The sequence below is a fragment of the Cryptomeria japonica genome, chromosome 7, assembly GCF_030272615.1.
Source record: "Cryptomeria japonica chromosome 7, Sugi_1.0, whole genome shotgun sequence".
Classification (NCBI taxonomy): Eukaryota; Viridiplantae; Streptophyta; class Pinopsida; order Cupressales; family Cupressaceae; genus Cryptomeria; species Cryptomeria japonica.
The window spans coordinates 765332430-765338610 of record NC_081411.1 but is presented as its reverse complement, the minus strand read 5'-3'; the positions used below and the strand labels follow the sequence as shown (position 1 = coordinate 765338610).

Sequence of the window (6181 nt, the reverse complement as noted above, 5' to 3'; positions counted from 1 at the left end):
TGGTTGTGCTCTTTGGTGTACTTTTCCCAGTCTCAGAGATGAGGCAAATGATTTGTCCTAGATTTTGGTAATTGCTTTGGATAACCTGAAGAATTACTTTGTGGGCAAGGTAAGTATGGATTAAAAGCTATAAACAGAGAGGGGTTGTCAAAAAAGAAAATCTTAGAGAAATTCATTGAGGCCAGAGCAGATTTCTCAGAGATTTTTTATTCAGTTCATCTCCGTTGCTACTTTAATTCATCCTCCACCATGGTGCTCGAGGATACTATGATATGCATCGATAATTCAGAGTGGATAAGAAATGGGGATTACAATCCCAATAGATTTTAGGCGCAAGCAAATATAGTTAATCTTATTTTTGGGGCATAAACCCAGTCAAATCCTGAGAACACAGTGGGCATAATGACTTTGGCTGGGAAGAATGTCCGTGTATTGGTGACACCAACAACTGATCTTGGAAAAATTATTGCGTGTATGCATGGTTTAGAAGTTGTCGAGGAGATGAATTTGACATCTGGTATCCAAGTTGCTCAGCTGGCACTTAAACACCATCAAAACAAAGAACAACAAAAAAGAATTATAGTGTTTGCTAGAAGTCCTATTAAAGATGATAAGAAGACATTAGAAGCAATTGGAAAGAAATTAAAGGAAAATATTGTGGATTTTGGAGAGGAAGATGATGGGAAGCTAGAAAAATTAGAGGCTCTTCTTGCAGTAGTAAACAATAATGACAATAGTCACATTGTACATGTTCCTGTAGGTCCAAATGCTACAGATGCTGTTTTGAGGTAGCTTTTTGGCTTGTTCGATGAAGCTTTGTGCCAGTCAAATGAGGAGCTTAGGAAAGAAGGAAAAGAAGTCGTGTTTGTGTATGTGGCGGCTGATAGAGATGAGGATGTAATTAAAATTTTGGAAAGAGGAGCCATGTTTGGGAAGTTTTTGGAGGGTGGATTATTCAGTGATGCAGTCTATTTTATAGAGTATTTTGTTTTAGAACCAGCTAATAGTGATCTTCTCATTGTTTTGTTACGGGGGAGCACAAGAGTAGTAGACATAGTTAATAGTAATTATATGGTCCAGTTGTTAAGTTTTATTCAGTCTGACATGATTTGGAGAAGATTATTTCGAAGTGTATGCGAGCAGAAGATCGTTAAGCTAAAATCTGGCAGGCTGGCTGTGTTATGAATTTAGAATGGGAATACATGGAATGTCGTCATACATGTCTGTGTCAGTTGACCTTCACGAGGGAGATTGTTGGGAATGTGAAGCCCAACGGTCACAAGACCTTTCAGATTCTCCCAACACTTTGTTTCACAACTAAATATGATTCTATATATGCCGTTGTGCAGCTATGTATGATGTGGTAATTGGATATAGGTTAATAAGAACTCTCCCTACTTTCTAAGTGGATGTAGCCTTTATGGTGAACTACGCTAATCTTGTGTCTTGAGTTCTTTGTTGTGTCTATTATTATTTTTGTTGTTTTGTGTTTATTATTATGTGTTTTCTCTGCTCGATTTAAAACTAACAGGCTCTTCATATTCCTCATCTCTTCTATCCTCATTGTGTGAATCCGCTAGTCTCACCCAAGAATTAGGATTCTCTCTCAGGTAGTCTAAAGGAGAGATGGCCCCTGGGAAGCTCCTCCCACCATCTAACATAATTGTGCTAAACCCTGACGTCAATTTAGAGTGGGGGCACATACCTATCTCCTCCTTACTGCTCTTCATCATCTATAACCTCCACATCCTATGCAGTAGGTCTGGGTCTCACTCCTAGTCTGACAACACTGCGGGAGTGTTGTATGTAGATCTACACTACTGTAGGAATTCTCTACTATAGACCAAACTACCTCATCACTCTATTAAAATAAAAGGGAATGATGGTGTAGATGTAAATACCCTCTAGAAGTCGGTCTTGTTGCACGTGTCAAAACTGTACTTGCTGACCTGGCCAAGCACCCATCCGTCTGTAAGGTCTCCATATGATATCATTTGACCATAGACAATCACTCACAACTCTCCAATATAATAAATCACCGCTCTACTAAGATCTCGTGCATGGATACACATGATACTGGGGATCATTAATATCAACATCCACTAGGAACCCCACTAGCCTCATACAAATGATGTGCTTGAACATCTAGATCTGGAGTAGGGTGAAAGTCATCAAAATCTTCCCCTCATAATATATATACTCTCCCTAGAGATGCACTAGCATACTGTGTCCCCATGCAAACACAATACGATGCACCTCCATCTCTCAAATGACATATGTTAGTCCTCCATTCATATGACTGTGTCACCCATTGGTACATATGACCAATTCCACTATGAAAATCATTAATCTCCTCACTAGTGGGATAACATCTGTTAGATGTACTAGCCATTGGATGAGAATATGACATCTTTTCTCTCTGGGTGTGGGTTTTCCAATACAATATATTTTCTTTCTCCTCCTCTCTTCTTGTGAGTGATGTGATTTATATCTCACAGTCCTCCATCTCACTGATAATCACAGGATGCAATATACATCCTCCAACATAACTCTCATCTCCCCAATAGGAAGGAAGAATGCAATTGTATCTGAGTCCCACCTCTCCATCAAGGCCATCAACCTTGACCCATGAAACTTGATAACGGGCATGCAACGTACCCACCACAAGCCTATTGCATGGAAAAGTCTCAGGTTCTCTAATGTTAGGTGAGGAATCTAGCTCCACAAATGGTTGTATGTGTGACTTGAGGTATGATCCCATAAATACGGTAACTCCTACAAAAATCAAACATCATGTATTATTATCCTCAACATCAAAGTCATCAAAATTATCAAAAACTTGTCCTAACCTCATGAGTGTCACATGGTGCCCCTTTTCTGAGACCATGGCACCTAGAGGGGACCATGGTGCCCCTAGTGGACTAGGGCACCGAGATGGGACCATGGTTCCCATTTTGGGTGGCTCTTATTAAAATTAGTGTTTTGACAACTAATTTACCAACCAAAACACAACAAATCACTAGGATGCCGTTTGATGGGCCTACGTCATTCTATGGAACATCCTCTATGACTAACTGTCTCAGATTCTCCATTCGAGTAGGCACTTTAGTTCGCTGCCATGAAATTTTATACTACGTGGGCTCTTCCTCTACACCATAAGACAAAAAGATGAATAAGACAAATGAATTGTGTCACTTTTAGTATTTAAGGTAATCTCTTCTCTGAACCCCAATTTTGCATCACACTTAATCTTTCACATATTTAGCTAGAAAACTCTAATTTTTGTACCGTTGGTTGTGTTAGAATTGTGTTTAAGTTCCCTTTCTTACCAAATTATCCTTGATCCATTTTGATCTTGTATCAAACCTTGTTGCAAGAATTTACTATCAAATTAACTCACAATTCAATGTGGTAAACATGACACCTTGTTTCAACATACTAAATAGCAAGTTGAAATAGAGGGGCATATATCTACCATTGAATTTCATCACTCTTAGTAAGCATTTTAGGTGATTTTGTGATTTCAACTAACAATGTGGTTTTGTTGGATGCAATTTCTAATTTTGTATTGCAGATAGAACTGGGGACTTCATTCAATATCTTATGGACATATCCTTTTTCCCATGAATATTTACTTTTCTATACTTTAGCTTGCATATGCACATAGTGTCACATGACCGCTAAAGTGGAGGCTAAATGTATCATCATAAATTGTACACCCTTAACTAAGGTTGTCCAATTCCATGGTTAGGTTAGCACCCACCTTAGTGTCTCCCATTTCATCTTGCATTAATAGGGCTTATTTAGGCATTTAATTATTAATTTAAAGTCCCCTCTCATTAATTCACACATCATAAAATTGGGCCCTTAACCCTAGGTGTGCCCCTTTTCATTTTATCTTGTTTTAATCCTAATATTGTCTTAATTTCAATCTTCAAGTCATATTTTCACATATCTACCCATCTTGGATTGACCTACCATGTTGTATTTAACTTTAGAATCATGATATTTCCCATCCCTAGAAAATTAGAAAAAAGTTGGTCGGACCAGGTAGTATACTACCTAGTCCTAATTCTGTAGCTTAATTGGTGGTATTATATTGTTCAAATGCTGTTTGGTGTCAATTTTTATCTATTCTAATTTGACCTTTTATCAAAATTAAAATTAGGGTTTCATATATAAAGACTTTGTTTCCCTCATTTGATGATCCTAATTTAGTAATTTGAAAGGAGATCCTTGTGAAGTGAAAGGGTAGCTTTGTATGAAGTCTCAAATTAATAAATTCATCTATCAATTAAGTCTTCATCAACATTTTAATAAATTATGGAAGCTTTAGGAGATATTGAAGAGTGGTAAGGGAATCGCCAACTATTGATTGGCTTGTACCTCTTCCTTAGGATTTGGCATGATTTCATGTTATTTTCATATCTCTATATTGAATTTTAGATCTACATAACACTGATTTTCAGATTTATATTATTGCTTTAGATTTACATTGCATTTATGATTTGAAGCATTTACATTGCACTCATTATAGGTTTTTCCTCAAAACATAGGGTAGAACTCTAGTCTACACTTAGCTCATAGGAATCTTACAAACACATGAGATTCTAGGGCACACACATTTTTCAATACAATATTGGCTATTTGTGGAGGTGAAAATCACCAAAACAGGGGGTTTGACTAAGGCAAAACCTTATATAGCCACAAACACAATATTTTCTAGATTACAGGTGCAATTATAGGTTTTTATCGGGGTGAGCAATTTATCAGGAGATCTTAGTAGGCAAACACAAACCCAACATCAGAATTTGGACTTGGATCTCAAGGACCAAGGCGCCCCATGCACTAGTCCTCTAGGGACGCCCTGGTCCTCTTAAGTTGACTTTATATTTTACCACGGTAGCTCAATTAGAATAAGAATTCAATCTTCCAGTTTTCAGCTTCTCACTATCTTTGAGACTAGGGCGTACAGTGCCATGGTCCTGTCAGATCAGGCTCAATTTTGTATCATAGGAGCACATCAAATAGTTATTATTAGATCTATAGTTTCTGCCTTAGTTTTGTTACTATATCATTCTATTATTATTGTTGTTATAGCTACTTTCATACATCCTTGAAACACTATGAAAATAGAGGTTAGCATAAACCAATAGGAAATCATATTAGTAAAAGGATTTCAATCATCCAAAGCATTATCAAAGAAGATTAGTATCACAAGGAGCTAGTTAGCAAATAAACAAAACAAAATGAATATTAATACCTCATGATGCTCCCTATGCCATGACTCTTCATTGTCCTCCTCCTCTCCAAGATCCAGTTGCTATGTAAAGTATGCCCTCAACTTGAGCCTAGAACAAAAGGGTGTCAAATGGAGGATGGGAGATGGTTGATTATGTCAAGTATAAATGAAGCTCGCAAATGGAGTGTTAATGTAAAATAGAAATTCCAACTAGTGGAAGAGCTAAAACATAATACAAATAATTCAAAATCTAAGTAAAATAACAATGCATGGACAACTCTTGTGTGTGTGTGTGACCCTCAACAATGAAGGAATGAGCTCTATTTATAGAGAAAATGAGCAAATGAAGGGTTGAGATTGAGTTGATTGAGGAAGAGTTAGGATTGCTTGAGGAAGTGGTGATCCTTAATCCATGTGCTCACTTTCAAGCCATCACATGTTGATAAGTGTCAACAAGGGAAGGCTTGAGAGGAGAGGGACAAAACATTAAATGCTTGAAGAGTCATGATGGTTACCATGGGTGGTTAGGTTAATGGATAAAGCTTTTATCCAAGTGGTAAAGGAGTGTGCAAGGGTTAAAGGGTTATACTGGTCAAAGCCTTTAAGGCTTGAGGGGACTTGAGGTTTACCATGAATGGCTGGGTTAAGGAATAAGCCTTTAGGCAAGAAGTGGGGGAATGTGCAAGGGTTAAAGGTGGGTTAGGTTGGTCAAAGACCCATGTGGGTTAGCTTGTGAAAGGAAAAAGGCTTTTAATTCTTTGTAAGAGCCTTAGATATTTTGAGAATTGCCTATTCACAAATCCCTTAGTTTAGGAATGTGCAAACACTTAGAGGGTTATTTGGCTAATAATAGGGTTTTAGACATGATTAGGAGAAGGGTTAGTGTGCAACTTGCATTTTCTAGAAAGTGCAAGTAGGTGAGAGATTTAGGAATTTAAA

At 37.5% G+C, this 6181-nt stretch overlaps 1 pseudogene; it reads left to right on the top strand.

The window, feature by feature from the left end:
* The first annotated feature begins 249 nt into the window (after positions 1-249).
* LOC131059954 (26S proteasome non-ATPase regulatory subunit 4 homolog) lies at positions 250-792 on the top strand (annotated as a pseudogene).
* The last annotated feature ends 5389 nt before the right edge of the window (positions 793-6181 follow it).